Source organism: Macrosteles quadrilineatus, unplaced genomic scaffold (assembly GCF_028750875.1).
Source record: "Macrosteles quadrilineatus isolate MER2022 unplaced genomic scaffold, UCM_ALF_1.0 Scaffold_1__1_contigs__length_201487025, whole genome shotgun sequence".
In the NCBI taxonomy this organism is placed as follows: domain Eukaryota; kingdom Metazoa; phylum Arthropoda; class Insecta; order Hemiptera; family Cicadellidae; genus Macrosteles; species Macrosteles quadrilineatus.
Window position 1 is genome coordinate 16,701,330 of NW_026542594.1, and position 20,288 is coordinate 16,721,617.

A 20,288-nucleotide genomic window follows, 5' to 3' on the forward strand; every position below is an offset into this window, starting at 1 on the left:
TTCTTATCTCAAAAATCGTTTCGGGCTCCGCCCCAGTGGCTCTGTAGTTCCCCATGTTTACCTTATGAGTATTCATATTTAATGAGAATGAAAGGAGCTGTTTCAACTAAAAGAGTTGGTTCTATGATATGCAAAATCATTAAAAAGTTATAAGATTTACCAACAGGGTGCAGCACTATTATTTTTTTGCATTTATGAAAACAGCTAATTTGAACTAAGCAGCAACAAAAAACTGTGATACGCAATGAGAACTGTCAAAGTAGGATTGTTTACAGTTATGTTTATGTTAATTTCATTAATAATTTGTAATATTTAGCAATTCTAATAATTTATTTTTCTCTATTGTTTAGGAGAAGTAGTAGAACATTATAGCTATGGTAGATGTGTACTATTATAGTATACCATAAATTTAAAGAAGCAAATTTTATCAAACTGTGTCCTCCCCCATTGCAAACGCAAAGCTTGAGTATAGCTGCAATAAGCATTGTATACTTGATGCCAACCCCGTACGAAGGACGGGTACTCTGCTAGTAATTTATAAATGGAACATAAGGTATGTTTAGCATTTTATTTTTTTAAATTAGCATTATAATAATTTGTTATGGGATGACTTTTTGAAAGAGTTAGCCTATTCCAAAGAAATATCTATATAATTAATACGCTACAATAAACTTTGTCGGTTGAACTCCTCCGCCATTTCTTAACCGATTTTATCCATTGACGTCTCATTGGAAAGAGCGTGTCACGTAAATTTGCAAACTAGGCTTACATTTTTGAAAAAGTCCCTTGGGCTCTGCCCCAGTGGCTTTTAAAGTTCCCATGTTTTCCTTATGAAGAACATAATTGTTTACATTTTGACACAGAAAACGTACTACTATAACCCAGAATGCCAACCGCATGGTAAAAAGCATTAAGCGGTTTAAGAGAGCTTTGCCTGTCAATCCGTAGGCAGCGCCACCAGCGTTGCTATGCTATTGCATGGAAAATTGAATAAAACTGTTGCCTTACTGATAACCTGTGTTAAGTAATTTAAGTTGGGCCATTTTATTTCTTTGATTTGAGACATCCCCCTAATCAAATGAATTTTCTTCGTAGAGAATCCTGAAAATTGACAATTAAGTAAACTTACTAACAGATATTTCATCGATTTTAGAAACAAAAAAACACTGTGTACAGCTTAAGTTTTATGATATTTTCCTTGGTTTAATTTAATTAGTGATGTGTAAAAACACAAATAATAAATTTATCAAATCAATTAAAATGTAAACTGAAAGCTATGTTAAGAAAAAATAAGAGTATTTTGTATTACCATTTGATAATTAAATATAGTTGCACATATAAAACAGATTTTAGAACACAAAAATCAACGACGTACAATTTAGTTTTTGATGATATTCTTTGGTTTAACTTAAGCATAGGTTTAGCAAAACACAATAACTAAATTTACCTAAATATACATACAAAAAATGTGATGAGCAAGTTATGTTAAGTTAATCTAACACATGTTAAGCAGTTCGAATTTATTTAAAGTAGCCTCCAAATTCATACAAAACATCTATATGTTGTAATTGTCTTACTGTTTCCATGAAAATATATCATTAACATTATTTTCATAACACTTAAGACACTTTAAAAATCGGAAGCAGAGCCTAAGTTGATACAGCAACACTTTTATTTCTATAATCATTGACATAGTTTTTGAATAAATGATCTTTGATGCATTTTTAATTAAATAAACAAACCACATAATTGGGTGAAATATTATATTTAATTTCATTGGATCAGCTGTCTTAAATTGTGAAATATGCAATTTGGCAGTTCTTCTTGTTTACATTGAAATGGCAAAGCAAATATAAACATTGTGAGTATTCTCATTGCAGCCATGGAGACCAATCAATATTTACTTTCAAAACCCTCACCTCAGAACATTTAAAGCCAAAGGGGCAAAGCCCACTGTCAGTAACGAAGGGTGAATAGTCCGATAATGGTCCTTGGTATGGTAGCTATATTTTTGCAAAATTTAAGCCCAGTTTGTTCAGTAGTTTTGGCACCTATTAGTAATACACATACAGACAGACACCATTAGATTTTTATATAATATTATAGAGTATAGATATAGGCTGGATTTGTTCATAATATTTATGAATTATTTTCATTGTCGGTACTGTATTGATATGAATTGGACATGAAGTATATTCAATAGAACAGTATCTTACATCTTACTAATGTTATACATTTTAAAGTATAGATTCTGGTGAGTATAGTTACCGTACATAATCAATCACTAGAAAACTGCTAAGCCTAATTCAGCTGAAATTTTGCAACAATACGACCGAATGTGTCCGAATGTGTGTGAATATCCTAATGTCTTTTTTTTATTTTGAAACTCTCTTAGGGCTCTGCCATCATGTTTAAAGGAGTCATATAGGTTTGAATGAAATACTTATGTTAACTGTACTATGATAGCCTTTATTACTGACTAGATCAGCTTGTTCGTAATCCAGTATCATTTTTTATTTTGGAACTGGGTTAAGTTTTAAATAAAAAGTGCTTCAATATTTTTCAATGGATCAATCTGATGACCTTTGTACTGCAAGATAAGGATTAAGACAGTAAAAGATTTTACTTTATTTTTAAATACCCAGCCACCCAGAAGAAAGGAAGAACATAACATAAACATTTGTTTTCTTGTTTGTTTTCTTTGTTCAGTTTTGTCCTTTTATCTAACCAACACTCAACACAATTCATTTATTCCTTAATCTAAAATTCAAAATCCAGAGTATTGACAAGCAGAAGCAGCTAACAGCTTTTCAAGGAAAGTAAATTCTCTCCTGAAAAGTGCATATGAGTAAAATCATAGTTTTTTGGCAAAGTGGGCCTATGAACTGGAGTAACAATAATAGTTATTTGTTTGTACTTTACATTCCCATTACACATTATATATTTACACTGCACCAGCTGAGTCGAGTGTAGGAGTTTTGCCAACGGGTATCAGGTAGAAAGGGTCCCCATCCGTGAATTCATCATACTGCGGAGTTTTGCCAACGGTTGTGGGTTGCGTGAGAGGGGGAGGGGAGAGAGAGAGAGAGATTACACGTGACCGTGAGGGTGGCTTCCGCTAGGGGTGGAAAAACCAGGCAGGATGCTGACTGTGTTCAAAGTAATGCAGTTATGCACCTCTGACTGTGAAAGGAAATGTATTGAATTTTTTACCTAACCTAACCTAACCTAACCTAACCTAACCTAACCTAACCTAACCTAACCTAACCTAACCTAACCTAACCTAACCTAACCTAACCTAACCTAACCCACTGCGACAAGCGCATAACTGCCAAGCGTAGACAACCCTGACAATCGCTCTCCCTCCCTCCCTCACACTCTTTCTCCCACCACCACCGTTGGCAAATCTCCGCACCAAGAGGTGGCCGAAGGCATCCCCCCCATCTACCTGACACCCGTTGGCAAAACTCCGGTTCCCGCTGAGTCGTAGTATCTTTAAGTGTTGCCAACTTATTTTCAAGCGTACATGGATTACGTGCATGATAGAAGTACATTTTTTGGTGTTGTTTGATTGGAATACTGAGTGTGGCAAAAAAGTGTGACAAAAAAAGGGTGGCAAAAGTAAGTAAATGCAGCAATTCGCTACTTCGCGTGTTACATTCGGGTAGACCCTTACTGCGCCAGGACTAAATAATCCCTCTCTAGCAAACGCCCTTACTGCGCCAGCACTAGTCCAGGTAGGCGAGGGGGGCGACAACCAACAAATGACAAGATAACAAAGTTCAGTGACTACATGGTTGAAAACTATATTTGTGAGAGTAGTGCAAATTTTCCTCCCTATATCTGGGCTCTCGACACGTCAGAACTGTGGAGAACAATAAACGCGTGTGAGAGCTTGCATAGTAAATTTAACAAATCTTGCTCTTCGCCGTATCCGAATATCTTTTCGTTTCTCAGTGCCATTAAGGAGTCACAACTAGATACATATTTAGCAATAAATGGTGCTTTAAACAAAATGAAAAACGTGCTAGAAAGAAAGCAACGCTTATTCGACAACAGTTTGTCGAAACAAAAATTAACCAATTAAGAGCCGGTGACTTGGACTTACTGTGTTTCTTGAAGTGTGTGGCAATCGATTTCGCACCCATTTAGGAAAAAAACATTGTTTTTTCGCTAGACTACTGTCGAATTAAATTTACATCATACTACTCAAAAGGAAGTCCTTTTCCATCTGTATAGTTAGGATGGAAAAAATGCAATTAACAGTGCCTATACACCTGTAAATTACACATGTCAAATATGTAATTACTCAGTTCATACTTTCGTCAACAATCATTTTTTTCTCTATCAGTTGATTTGTTTTTACTTTTAGTTGATTTATGTTGTAAACTTGTATTTTGTTTTATTATAAATCTTTTTGGAAAATTTTGTATTGGGAACTAACAAACTTTTTTAATGTTTAAATGTATTCTAGAATATCATTCGCCTCCCCATTTATGTTAGCCTATATATAGTATACTTATAGAAAATACAAACTAATTTCGATATATTATTATTTGTATTATGATTGTGACAGAATTATTCACTTCAAAAATCATAATTTAAATTTTATTTAATTATATTTTATTATACCAACAACTAGAAGCAGATATTAATATTTGGATCAACATTGTTACTCAAGTTTTTATTTCATAAAGTAGATTGAGTATTGTAGTACAGTAATAAGGTTTAACATAAAATACAGTAGGTATTATGATTGTATAAGTCACAGAGTGTTTATAAATAAGTGGATAAATAAGTTTGATTTGATTAACACACTGAATTTAGGTATACGGTATCACACTGAATGAACTCTCAGACTCATTATTACGACAGTTTCTCTCAGGACTATTATTTCAAAGAAAACACTGCTCTGGCGCAGTACAGTTCTGATTTTAGGGGGTAGATTTAAGTGCTGGCGCAGTGAGGGCCTTCTACCTAGACCTTCTGGCGCAGTAAGGGCGCCCCGTTACAATTCAGTGCAAGGAATCCTGCTTTGTCAGGAAACTGTAGGAAGAAGAATGTTATCTTCTATAAGTATAAAGGAGGAAGTTGGTTTGTATATTTGTAGGTAGCCTACATTTGGCAGTGATATACTCCGCTGCACCGGTAATAAGTGATATGCACCGCTGGGTACGATGGCCACGAAACTTGGTAGGCCTACATATACGTGTAGAATTTCTTGGAGAAGGTTTATAAACCATCAATTTCGTGGTAACTTTCAGGGCTTCGCCCTGGGCAGTCTTAAAGGTACCCATGTAAGGGATATTGAAAGAATTTTAGTTAGATTTGTTTGCAAACAAAACATATTAAAGTAAGATTAAACAGGTGAAGTAAATTAATGGTATGTTAAGTTTTGCGTTTTACAGTGATTGTATTTGTTTATGAATGAAGATTTGTTTCTTGGTGTTTAAATGCAATACACTATATACCAGGTCAAGTCCCTTCAAACGCACGCACCCCCACAGGTCTCCATCGGCACTCCCGTTTTGCTAACACTAAAATGCTGGTAAAATTATGAAATTTTGTGTCTTAAAATTATTTTGTTTTCTTGGCGTTATTGCTTACTAGCTATTTGGTATTATGAGCCTCTGGGACACTAGAATGATTTGGGTAAAGCATATCTATTTTCTATTACAATAATTAATGTCAACAAGAACAAACTGATCTGTTGATGCACAGTCTACCCTGAGGCAAGTACAGTAAGGCCCCGGGTACGATACGAGTGGCGATCGGTGAGTGGCGAGCGGCATGAGCGGCGCCGATCTGACATTGGGTCTCATTTAGTTGCGTGTAAATTTGTTGAGGGTGGCCATGATACGTCTGAGCGGCGGGCGGCGGTAAGCGACACCGCTCAGTGCCGCTCGTGGTTCCAAGTCAAAACCGATTTTCGCGAAAACGCCGCTCGCCGCTCAGGTGAGTCGCTTCAGTTTGGCCAAAAAATACAGGGAAACAGCAGCAAACATGCGATACGGGTCGATACGTGAAGTGCATCCAGGGAATGTTAGTAGAATGACCAGCACGGAAGTTTTAAAACACTTCGGTCGCCAGAAAAGTATGGGACCAAGTTAGGGTTAAGGTTTTTCTAAAAACTAAGTTTTTCTTTAAAGGCAAACAATTGTCAGAAAGCAACAATAGATGCAATACGTCTTGCAGGTAAGCATAGTGCAGGTAAGCATAGTTTACCATTTTCAAATAAACTGACTCATAAAACTGGGGAAATTTGATGAGCGTTATAAATGTGCCGCTTGTATCGTAGACACCCCCGTCGCTTACGTGCCGCTTAGGTTGCCGCTCGCCGCTTGCCGCTCACCGCTCGCCACCCGTATCGTACCCGAGGCCTAACGTTTTTAAGTAAGAGTAACGTTTATTCGCAGCTTCATACTTATATTAGCACTACTCATATCATACTGAATCATGATTTGCAAACTGACCTTTTATTTTGGAAAAAGTCCCTTGGGCTCTGCCCCAGTGGCTGTCAAATTTCCCATGTTATCCTTATGAAGAACATAATTGTTTACTTTTTGATCAGCTGTATAATTTAATTGCGGTTATTTATTTTTCAATTCAATAAAATGCATTGGGTACATTTACTGATTTTGTTGAAATTAAATATTTACTATTTTAAATTACATTCGTACATATTACAATGTAAAAAATCGAGAAAGCATAGAACATTTGATATAGTTTACCAAATAAGAAAAATGAATTGATAATAGTACTGTATTTCTGGAGAAATCATTGAAAGAACCAATTTGTTAACCATGGAAACATAGCAAAGTCATAGAACGCCACCAAGTAGAAGAAATAGAGATTTAAAAAAGATTTACTATTGTTATCAACTAAAGAATAACACTTAAACAGCTACAATATGAAGATTCCCACAAACAATGAACAAGGATGTTAGCATAAGTGCTATTATTTTGTAGGAAACATTGACTTAACTTTATGTAGATTGGCAAAGGAAACCCTTCTACTGAATTAAACTGGTATGGCAAGGATAAATATATGTTTTCATAAAAGTCAAGTGATTTTAAAAGAATCTGGCTACAACCAAGAAACCTTGGCATTGAAGGATTTGCATTACTCACATTTAAGGGAAACAAAAAACCATCTAAGCGACATTAGGCCTTTCAATTCTGCATTTTTTCAGGTAAATATAATTAACGATATAACAGTAACTAGCCAAATGAATGCCAATCGATGCAAATAAAATTGCGACAGAGAGGTTATGCAGAAAATCAGGTAAGTCTTAGTCATGTAAACAAAACGTTATCGCTATAAAAAATTGCATGAAAATTGTAAACGTACTGGAGACAATGGGCGTACCATGCAGACTACATTGTCATTGACAAAGTCAACACGACCTGGTATAGGGGCATCAACACGGACGACCTAATGCGGCTATAAGTGGGAAACATTCAAAACCCCAGATCAGCTTTTGAAAAATGATAAAGTATTTACAAGAAATGTTGATTATATGGAACTGTTAGGCATGTATTCTATGAGTTGGGTATTTCAAACTCATCGGAGATTATGATGACTTATTTGTTTTTGAATAACTACTTTACTTTACTTCTTTGCAATTGAAAGATTTCGAGCAACGTGTACACTAGTTAGGATAAAACTTATCTTTACTTATGAAACATCAATAAAGGATTGCAATGCTGCACTAAGGCATGTTGTTAAATACTTTTGGATGACGTCAAATATAAGTAGAGTTTTGAAAGTAAATATTAGGTGTGGTGTACACATTTAAATAAGTTTATATTATAACATTATTTTTAAACGCGAATCAGCCTTTTGTCAACGTCAATAATTATTCAGCGATAAAGTAAATTGGGTTTTGTTATTTTATTGTTATTTGTTATATAGTAATTCGGTAAGTAAAATAATAAAATATAAATACAAATATAAATTCCCCTCAACCATGGATAAATGCCTTGTGGGACGAGGGCATTCATTCGCTGAACTGGACAGTGCGACAGTGGGCATTTGAGAAACAGCTGATGGTAGACCAATGCCCCTCCCCCTCCCAACCCAATGACACGATGCAGTGTTGCCAATTTTTTAGTTTTTAGTTTTTGCCCAGTGCTGGTCGTGCCGGAGCCCGGACGCCGGTTTTAGTTTGTGGTTTTACAGAATATAGTTACGTGCTCTTCTAAAGGTGTGTTTGTTTGTACTTTGCTATGATCAGGTTACATAATTTAAACGTAATGCATTACATTTCTTTATGATTCATCTCGTGATCGAGAACTAACTTAGGTTACATTGTAAGTAGTAGGTAGTATGTCCATGATTTGTTCATTTAGACCAGTGCATAACGTAGTCGTAGTCTGTATAGTAACCTACTTTGAATAATTCATAACTGGAAAACTGGCTATTATTGGTTACCAACAAATTATTATTAGTTATTGGTTAGCCATTTGCTATATGGATAACTAACAAATATTAGATAACCATTGGTTAGATATTTAGTTTAAATAAATGTGATATATTAATTTTGCTTACATCAGTGCATCCAAACGTAACCATACACGAACACACGCCAAACAACTTAGGATAGTAAGTCTACTTGCAGTATCCTAGGTATATGATAAAATTGTGTTTAATCTACAACATCCATCTTTTTATCTCTGGATAAACCCCGTCAGAGGCATCGATGGTCAGAGGTTGTGGTAGTTTTTTTTAAATCGGTATTCCTGATCATCCTTGATCACCTTTGTTTGATAGCATCAATATTTTCAGGCCTAACCCAAACAAAGTTTAAGCAGTCAAACATTTATTGTAAACAAAAAGCTGCCAAGATTAATTAAAACCATGTAAACATTGTTATTTTCCTACTCTTTCCTCAAAAAGTCTAGCAGTAAAATAATTTTCATGGGCTAACCAATAGGCCAATTTGCATGGGATTTATTTATTTATTTATTTATCAAGGGCAATACACCAATTTACAAAGATAAAGATTGAAAGCTACAACAGTGAATGTTTGTGTTTTGTGCTAGCATTAACAACGATAAACAATGAAAAGAATAACAGTAGTAGTAGTGTTGGGATTGCCAACAATCTATTATTGTGGTAAGTAAAATAAATCAAACAATAAAATCAAAAGTTCGTCTACACTTATATCGTGCACGCAGACTGGAGAAACATTGGATCCGACGTCCAACAACAGTGCCTCAGAGCAGAGCAATGTTGACGGAAGTCGTCGGAGACTGAACGGAACTGATTGGATCGGGGGGCGTCGGAGGTCGGACTACAAGTTTTCCTGCTTTACGCTCACTTTCTTTCAGCGCACCTGCTTGCGATAACGCCCACTTTCATTCAGTTCACATCACTTTCAGCGCACCTACTCACAATCACAGTCAAGATCCCTTTCACTTCACCCACTCTTGAAAACGCTCACTTTCAGTCCACCTACTCACAATAAAGCTCACTTTCAGTTCACCCACTCACACTAACGCTCACGTTCAGTCCACCATCTCACAATGGCGCTAACGTCCATTCATCCACTCCATCCATCCACTCTCAGTAACGTTCAATTTCAGTTCACCTACTCACAATAACGCTCACCTTCAGTTCACCAAGTACGCTTACCTTCAGTTCACCTACTCACAATAACGCTCACCTTCAGTTCACCAACTCACAATAACGCTCACCTTCAGTTCACCTACTCATAATAACGCTTACTTTCAGTTCAGTTCACCTACTCACAATAACGCTTACCTTCAGTTCACCTACTCACAATAACGCTCGCCTTCAGTTCACCAACTCACAATAACGCTTACCTTCAGTTCACCCACTCACAATAACGCTTACCTTCAGTTAACCTACTCACAATAGCGCTCGCCTTCAGTTCACCTACTCATAAGAACGCTCACTTCAGCTAAACCACTCACAATAACGCCCACTTCCAGTCAACCCGAACGACTACTTTCAGCGGAACTGCACACAAATAACGCTTACATTCAGTTCACCTACGCACAATAACGCTCACTTTCAGTTCACCTACTCACATAACGCTTACTTCAACTAATCCACTCACAATAATGCCCACTTTCAGTCAACTCGAACGACGGTGTCCTCCTGATAGCGAACAGTAACAGTCCTGATTGCGAACAGTCCAGACTGCGAACATGTTTGGGTCTACGAGGTGGAGGGGGTCGTCCGTGGGGTGGGGAGGATTCCTGATTGCGAACACATTTTGAGTGGTCGGGGTTTTCAGCCCTTTCATAGAAACCCTGAATGATTTAGTCTGAATCACAACTTAAGACTGGGCTTAACTTCTAATAACACTATCACTACAAGCCTACTATTTCACCACAGTCTAGCGAACGAACCGACGAACTGAACTTGGATATACTTACTCTTATTCCCATAGCCATGCATACCCTAGGTGGTATTTGGCCTCGCCAACAAGTCTCCATCTCTCCCTGTTCTCTGAATCTTCTTTCATTGCACTCAATCTTTGCAAATCTTTCTCCACCTGGTACTTCCATCGATTCTTGGGTCTTCCTCTGGTTGGGTTTTGTCTCCAAACTTCTTTTATTAGTCTGTCATATTCCCTCCTCCATACATGGCCAGCCCACCTTAGTCTTCTGCTCTTTGCTTCTCCTACTATGTCTGGGGAATGGTACATGTCCCTTATTTCTTGGTTGTGCCTATTCTCCACCCTTCTCCCTCTCTAACAGGTCCAAATATTTTTCTCAAAACTCTGTTTTCAAATGTAATCAACTTATTTTCTGTTTGTTTGTCTATAATCCATGTCTCTGCTCCATAAAGCAGGATTGGTCTTCTACTTCTTGTATACTCTAGTCTTCTAGTTGAGCGGAGCGAGCGAAGCGAGCGAAGCTCTTTGAGATCGGACCTTATGCAAACTATGTAATCAATTAACTCAATAACGGCTGAACATATTGAATCCAAACTTACCAGGGGTATTTCAACAAATATTTTTGATGTTTCGAAACAAACAAATTACAATTTGATGATACCTGTACAATTTAAGACTGACATAAAATTTGCAATGTTTAACATGAGTCTTATGAGTTGCCATGATGGTTACGAGATAACAACGTAGATGTAAACAAAGAATCGTAGCGTATGCGACTCGACATTCTGTACCCACGGACACCTCAGCTTGCACATGCACATATGGCCTATTTACAAAAGACAGTACAAAAGAAAAGGAGTCCGATAAATACCATTAAGCGTTGATTAACAATACACCGATTCGCATAATTTCTGGCGGCCTTACTGAATTACTTCAAGCAGATTATTTCTTTTAATTGTTGTTATTGCTATTAGTTTTGTGGTAAATATTAGTCCGGAGTGTGGTAACTGTTTATGACGATTAGATTAAGGTATCTACAATCCTAAAATGCTATGGGAAGGGAGGGAAACATGGTCCGCGACGAAGGAAGTGGTGATGGAAGTAGTAAAGGTGAGTAGTCCGGAGTGTGGGAACTGTTTATGACGATTAGATTAAGGCATCTACAATCCTAAAATGCTATGGGAAGGGAGGGAAACATGGTCCGCGACGAAGGAAGTGGTGAAGGAAGTAGTAAAGGTGAGTAGTCCGGAGTGTGGGAACTGTTTATGACGATAAGATTAAGGTATCTACAATTCTAAAATGCTATGGAAAGGGAGGGAAACAGGGCCGCGGCGTAGGAAGTGGTGAAGGAAGTAGTAAAGGCGAGTAGTCCGGAGTGTGGGAACTGTTAATGACGATTAGATTAAGGTATCTGTTTTCCTAATATGCTATGGGAAGGGAGGGAAACAGGTCCGTGACGTAGGAAGTCGTGATGGAAGCAGTAAAGGTGAGCGGTCCGGAGTGTGGGAACTATTGATGACGATTAGATTAAGGTATCCACAATCTTAAAATGCTATGGGAAGGGAGGTAAATAGGTCCGCAGCGTAGGAAGTGGTGAAGGAAGTAGTAAAGGTGAGTAGTCCGGAGTGTGGGAACTGTTTATGACGATTAGATTAAGGTATCTACAATTCTAAAATTCTATGGAAAGGGAGGGAAACAGGTCCGCGGCGTGGGAAGTGGTGAAGGAAGTAGTAAAGGCGAGTAGTCCGGAGTGAGGGAACTGTTAATGACGATTAGATTAAGGTATCTGTTATCCTAATATGCTATGGGAAGGGAGGGAAACAGGTCCGTGACGTAGGAAGTCGTGATGGAAGCAGTAAAGGCGAGTAGTCCGGAGTGTGGGAACTGTTTATGACGATTAGATTAAGGTATCCACAATCTTAAAATGCTATGGGAAGGGAGGTAAATAGGTCCGCAGCGTAGGAAGTGGCGAAGGAAGTAGTAAAGGCGAGTAGTTCGGAGTGTGGGAACTGTTAAAGACGATTAGATTAAGGTATCTGCAATCTTAAAATGCTATGGGAAGGGAGGAAATCAGGTCCGAAACGTAGGAAGTGGTAAAGGAAGTAGTCAAGGCGAGCAGTCCGGAGTGTGGGATCTGTTTATAAGGATTAGATTAAGGTATCTGCAGCAATCTTAAAATGCAATGGGAAGGGAGGGAAACAGGTCCGCGACGTAGGAAGAGGTGAAGGAAGTAGTAAAGGAGAGCACTGCGGAGTCTGGGAACTAGAAACCAATTGTAACAGTTTGATTTCTGTATCTGAAATTGAAATACTGAAATGCTATGAGATGGGATGGAAAGATGTCCAAGACATAGGAAATGGTTAAAGAATTAGTAAATGCTAGCAGTGCGGAGTGTGGGAAATGTTGTTGGCAATTAGTAGTAAAGGTGAGTAGTCCGGAGTGTGGGAACTGTTTATGACGATTAGATTAAGGTATCTACAATTCTAAAATTCTATGGAAAGGGAGGGAAACAGGTCCGCGGCGTGGGAAGTGGTGAAGGAAGTAGTAAAGGCGAGTAGTCCGGAGTGAGGGAACTGTTAATGACGATTAGATTAAGGTATCTGTTATCCTAATATGCTATGGGAAGGGAGGGAAACAGGTCCGTGACGTAGGAAGTCGTGATGGAAGCAGTAAAGGCGAGTAGTCCGGAGTGTGGGAACTGTTTATGACGATTAGATTAAGGTATCCACAATCTTAAAATGCTATGGGAAGGGAGGTAAATAGGTCCGCAGCGTAGGAAGTGGCGAAGGAAGTAGTAAAGGCGAGTAGTTCGGAGTGTGGGAACTGTTAAAGACGATTAGATTAAGGTATCTACAATCTTAAAATGCTATGGGAAGGGAGGAAATCAGGTCCGAAACGTAGGAAGTGGTAAAGGAAGTAGTCAAGGCGAGCAGTCCGGAGTGTGGGATCTGTTTATAAGGATTAGATTAAGGTATCTGCAGCAATCTTAAAATGCAATGGGAAGGGAGGGAAACAGGTCCGCGACGTAGGAAGAGGTGAAGGAAGTAGTAAAGGAGAGCACTGCGGAGTCTGGGAACTAGAAACCAATTGTAACAGTTTGATTTCTGTATCTGAAATTGAAATACTGAAATGCTATGAGATGGGATGGAAAGATGTCCAAGACATAGGAAATGGTTAAAGAATTAGTAAATGCTAGCAGTGCGGAGTGTGGGAAATGTTGTTGGCAATTAGATTAAATGTATATAAAATACTAAAGTGCAATGGAAAGAGATGACAACATGTCCACAACGTAGGAAGTAGTAAAGTTTAGCATCGCAGAGTGTGGGAACCGTTTGTGGCAGTTAGATTAATGTATCTGTGATACAATCACGTAGGAAATGGTGAAGGAAGTAGTAAAGGCTGGCATCGCAGAGTGGGGGAATAATTTTCCCTGAGCAAAGCTCGGTCTCCAGGTACTTAGTTTATAAACAGTAAAAGAGAGTATTCAAATTGAAAACTATAGAAACTGTATTTCCGAAGCAGGAATTCAGTATTTTCAAATATTATTAACGGTAGCCTATCCTAAATAAATACATTTATTTGCTGGGATTGCACACTAAAGTCCAGTTGCGACTACAATAAATAAATAATTACCTAGGATTTTATAGAAGTCCACTTTAACTAAGGCGTGTAAATAATTGGTTAGACTTGAACAGTTACGATTACGATGCGTAGGCCTAATGCCTAGACTGCTAGGCCAATACAGAAGTTCAGTTATAGCTATTTATTATAATTAAATATTTAACTAAACTTGTTAACTTTTGTTGTCCAATTTATAACTTATAAGTGTGGAAATAATTTTCTATGTGCAGATATACAGACACAGTTACAAATTACACATGCCAATGTTGTAAATATATGTTCAGTAATTTATGTCTGTTTGTTAAAATGTATATATTTTTTATTTGAAAGTCTGACGCCATCAATCCCTTTTGGGTAAAAGATGAAGATAATAAGGTAATAATTACAAAAGGTAGAGCCTAGACTGCTTGGCCTGTACGGGAGTCCAGTTATTAAATAAGCGTGATATAATATTCCTATTTTTTTCCGTAATACTATAAGATGAATTATTACAGCTAACAGAACAGCATGTTGGCATTTTTATGTCAGGTTGAAAATTTAGTACAACCCAATAAATAGGCCTTACATCAACACAGTGCAGGTTCTCAAATTAAATTGCCATAGCCTAATATAAAAACGTCTTTTTTGAATGAATGAATGAATGAATGAATGAATGAATGAATGAATGAATATATAGTTTTATATTTGATTTTAATAATTTTGTTGTACAGTAGCTTATTATGCATATACAGTATTTTACTTAATCATGCTGTAATTTAGCATGGGGAATAAATATATTCTTGTTTAATTCACCAATTCTCTATCCAGTGCCGTCTTAAAAATCTAATCTATTTATTGAGTACAGTAGGCCTATTTTGGCAACGGGACGGAGCTAGCACAAACGTCACCAATTCAATGCCACTAGCGTCGCGGCAACCACCATCTTTTTCAGGGTATCATCAGCTCGTGAAATTAGCCACGCCTTATTTCCTGTGGTGACCATTGACTACAGCACAGTACCATTGACCATTGACTATTGCTATATATAGTCACCTTCTTCTGTCATTCTGTTCGCTGAGCAAAGTTTACTATTTGGCTAAATGTTTTAGTTGGAGAAAATGAGAAGAAAGCCTATAGGCCTACTACATAAATGGGAGCTAAACAAACATTAGGATATTAACAAAATAATACTTTATGCTATAACAAACACACAGTTTTACTATTACTCATATATACAAGTGAAAATCAATGACCTAATAGAAACAGCTGACTGGATTCATATTTCCTTCAACTCTTCCAACCAACCACGAGAATTCAATTGGATTGTTGCTATGGTGACGACATCATGTATTCAATTTGAATCATGAACACAAATTAAAGTTATTTGTTTATATCAAAGCTTGCTTACTCCGCTCAATTGGCGGACCTGAGGCCGCTTGCCTAGTCTTGTATACTCTTAATTTTGTTTTATGCGACAGTAATTTTGATTTACTAGGTGGCGTTCGCAGATGCATCCACAAAATTGAGCGGAGTCATTAAGGGTTCATATTCTATTGTTTTTGTCATACTGCAGTAAAAACAGTCGTCATTGATGAATGCGTTGCGGGTCTAAAGTAGGATTTTTACTCTTTAGGGAATAAAATTCGTTTTTAGCCTCTATGGAGTAAAACGTAGCTGTTGTCAACTCAGTTGTAAATTTATATTTTAAACGATTGAATACGTATCGAAATATGTAACGATTCGTGCTTCATAATCATTTTAACCTACAGTCTACAGTCTCTTTCCATAGAATTTTAGCATTGCAGATACATTAATCCATTCCCACACTCAACACTGCCCACCTTTACTACTTCCTTCACCACCCCCTACGTCGTGGACCTGTTTCCCTCTCTTCCCATAGCATTTTAGGATTGCAGATACATTAATGTAATTGCCAAAGACAGTTCCCACACTCAGCACTGCAAGCCTTACTACTTCCTTCACCATTTTCTACGTCATAGACCTGTTTCCTTCCCTTCACATAGCATTGAAGTATTAGATACATTTATCTAACTGCCCAAACGGTTCCCTCACTCTGCACTGCCAGCCTTTACTACTTCCTTCGCCACTTCTTACGTCGTGGAGCCTGTTTCCTTCCCTTCTCATAGCATTTTAGGATTGAAGATACATTAATCGAACTGCCACAGACGGTTCTCACAATATGTTCATACTTTACTACTTCCTAAGCCACTTCCTACATCGTGGACCTGTTTTCATCACTTTCCATAGCATTTTAGTATTTTAGATACGTTAATGTAATTGCCACAAACATTGCCCACACTCCGCACTGCTAGCCTTTACTACTCCTTTCACCATTTTCTATGTCGTGGACATGCATCCATCCCTTCTCATAGCATTTCAGGATTGCAGATACATTAATCTAACTGCTACAAACGGTTTCCAGTTCCCAAACTCCACCCTGATCACCTTACTACTTCCTTCACCTCTTCTTACGTCGCAGACCTGTGTCCCTCTCTTCCCATAGAATTTTAAGATTGTAGATGACAAGATACCTTAATCTAATTGTCATAAACAGTTCCCACACTCCGAAAAACTCGCCTTTACTACTTCCTTCATCTCTTCCTACGTCACGGACCTGTTTACCTCCCTTACCTTAGCATTATTGGATTGCAAATACCTTAATCTATTGGTCATAAACAGATCCCACACTCCGGACAACTCGCCTTTACTACTTCCTTCACCACTTCCTTCGTCACGGACCTGTTTCCCTCCCTTTACATAACATTTTAGGATTGAAGATACCTTTATCTAATAGTCTTAAACAGATCCCACACTCCGAAAAACTCTTCTTTACTGCTTCCTTCATCACTTCCTACGTCACGGACCTGTTAACCTCCCTTCTCTTAGCATTATTGGAATGCAAATACCTTAATCTATTGGTCATAAACAGATCCCACACTCCGGACAGCTCGCCTTGACTACTTCCTTCACCACTTCGTACATCGCGGACCTGTTTTCCTCCCGTCCCATAGCATTTTAGGATTGCAAATACCTTAATCTAATGGTCATAAACAGATCCCATACCCCGAACAGCTCGCCTTTACTACTTCCTTCACCACTTCCTACTTCGCGGACCTGTTTCCTTCCCTTCCAATAGCATTTTAGGATTGCGGATACCTTAATATAATTGTCATAAACAGTTCCCACACTCCGGACAGCTCGCCTTGACTACTTCCTTCGTCGCGGACCCATTTTCCTCCCTTCCCATAGAATTTTAGAAATGCAGATACCTAAATCTAATCGTCATAAACAGTTTCCACACTCCGGACAGCTAACCTTGACTACTTTCTTCACCACTTCCTACGTCGCGGGCCCGTTTTCCTCCCTTCCCATAGAATTTAAGGAATGCAGATACCTTAATCTAATCGTCATAAACAGCTCCCACACTCCGGGCAGCTCGCCTTGACTACTTCCTTCACCACTTCCTACGTCACGGATCCGTTTTCCTCCCTTCCCATAGAATTTTAGGAATGCAGATACCTTGATCTAATCGTCTTAAACAGTTTCCACACTCCAGACTATTCACCTTTACTACTTCCTTCACCACTTCCTACGTCACGGACCTCAAGCTAGTGTCGTCATTTGATTATATTTATGATCCATACCACCGTTTATGTTCTAATATCTGTGGAATAATGCTATCAGCTATTTATCTACTGCATTAAAAGTCAACAGCTGATCATATGTCTTTGTTTATGTATCAAATACTGCTGCCATAAGGATTACATTGAAACTTTGAGACCCAGTGGGGCGGATTCCTAAGAGACTTTTTTAACGCCATATAGATGTTGGCACTCACCGATATGGTCTTTATCACCATGCAAAATTTGAAAACGATTGATTCAGCCGTTTAGGAGGAGTTTGCGTATTACGAAATGCATAAAAGTCGACGTATAAGAGCTTCGCTCGCTTCGCTCGCTCCGCTCAAAAAATATAGTTTAATGCATACATGCTTCTATTTGCCAAATTTATTATATTTTGAATTTCTATTTATTCATTACTTTTTGGATTTACTATTGAACCCAGGTATTTGAACACTTCAAAAGTTTCTCTACCATTGTTTCCCCGGCCAAAATATACCAACTTAGTCTTTTCATCGTTTCAACTAATCCTATTGATCGAGTTTTGTCTATCATACCTGAGCATGAGTCATCAGCCTATCCCTCACGTTCAACAACAGTGACTAAACCATCATTACAGATCCTAAATTATTTGTTCGCAGTCTGGACGACTCATGTTCAGGTAGTCCACAGCATTTTTTAGGTGTTCGCAATTAGGACACAACCCGAACGACCACTTTCAGCGGAACTGCACACAATAACGATCAATAACGATCACATTCTATTCATCCACTCTTAACAACGCTTGTTTTCAGCTTTGACTATCGAATAGTCAATACTTTCAGTTTATCCACTGCAACAACGTCCAGCTTCTGCGAAACTTCTCCTACAATGTAATGTTGTAATGTCTCTTACTTTCAGCGCAACTACTTGTAAAAACGGTTACTTTTAGTTTACTCTGAAGATGTCACAACCTGTGGCGAAGTGCGCATGAGACATCAAAAACTACAAGAACTTCAAAGCAACAAAAACCAAAAAGGTTACTTTTAGTTTACCGCTACAAAATAACGCTCTCTTTCAACAAACCCACTCACGATATATGAACACAGGTTCATTTTCAGTGAAGCGGATGATATTACTTAACATTTGTTTACAACAAAATTTATGATTGCGTTGAATTTCAGAGCAGTGCCTCATGATAACCGTCACTACAAAACTGTAATGATCGAACTTGCACAGTCGTCGAGATAAAGTTCAATTTCAGTGCATTAAGGAATCTACATATACATCTTACACTACTTACATATCTTACACTTATATCTTATACTACATCTTACCATTTGAAGATGATCCCTTTCTCCCATAAGTTTGTCAACAACCTTTATCATGTGTAGGAGAAAGTATGTGTCAGAATGCTGATACCGTTTATTTAGTTTAATCATTGGATATAACATATGGACCAACAAGATCCGGGTGACATTTAATTGCGAAGCATTATTTTTGGCTTGAAACTGTCAGATACTGTATTTGCGAAGGAATAGTTTTGTCAGCATATCTGAAAGTATGCAAACCAACTGCTGTGCTTTATATAAGAAGGTTTTAACTTACTATGATAAGATCCCCGTGCGTAGAACGGGCACACAGCTAGTATTTATTAAATCTATTCATATTTATTTAAAAAAATTGTTATAATGTGTGACGGACTGAAGTTCTAAGGGAGAATTAACCACCAGGATCTTCGGACTGCTCACTCTGAAAATATCTTAAAATCATGTTTGTTGCTTGAATGCTATTAGTGCAGGAAAAAAGTGTAAAATTTAGCCCAATAGTGGAATTTTAATTTATCAGGCTGAAAATTTGTGGAACTGTTGTACATACAGCTGGGAACATCATACTAAATTTCCCAAAAAATCCCACTTGGGCAACATGCCGCCATCTTGAAAAATGGCCGCCATAATGGATTTCCCCTCTTGTGTCACATATTCAAGCATAAAACAACTCCTAATTGTGATAAAAACGTGCAGTTTCTTCAAAACTATTTGTCGAGATGTAATTAAAATATTTAGAGCCAATGTAAATAATTGTGTATAGTAATTTAACATTTTTATGCAAAAAATAACCAAAATCTTTTTTAAAAGTAATACTAGTCTTGGATTCAAAATTGATTTAAGACCTCTCTTACTCATCGGGAGAAAAACTTACCAGCATAAATTTTTTTCTAACAGGTCAATATGCACAAGAAAATGTAATAATATTTGTTTTTGGCCTATAAGTATGCCGTCATATTGACGTTGAACGTGCGATTGCAGCCTAAGTTTTAGACCGCGTCGTTGTGGAGACTGTAATATAATGCTGTAAATGAAACGAGTTCTCATGCAGCATGCTGAAGTGAGGGGATATGTTTCCACATTAAACCCCTTTAGGAGATCAGACAAGATACAGTTTTATTTAGCCATGGGAAATGTGGTCGTTGTGCGGGGTGAAACTATTCCTATTACCCAAAATTAGCTATTCTATCAAATTATGTGTCTTGTCCGTAATGATTAACAGTTGTAGACATGTTTTGAATACGAGTTGGCACACTATTACCAACAGCATTATTCAACGATGGGACCAATAGAACACCAAACAAGGATGCATTAAGGACCATGAGGGAGAAATCGTGTCCTCCTACCGTTGTCTTCCACTAGCTGTAAACC

General features: G+C 37.8%; 1 protein-coding gene across 2 annotated transcripts in view; it reads left to right on the forward strand.

Moving 5' to 3' along the window:
• Positions 1–8,136: 8,136 nt before the first annotated feature.
• LOC129004126 (cytochrome P450 306a1) overlaps positions 8,137–20,288 on the forward strand; it is a 75,091-nt gene continuing 62,939 nt past the window's right edge. For both annotated transcript variants that reach the window (XM_054432570.1, XM_054432564.1), the window contains exon 1: positions 8,137–8,206. The gene's annotated coding sequence lies outside the window, so the exon portion shown is untranslated. The remainder of the gene's footprint in view (positions 8,207–20,288) is intronic.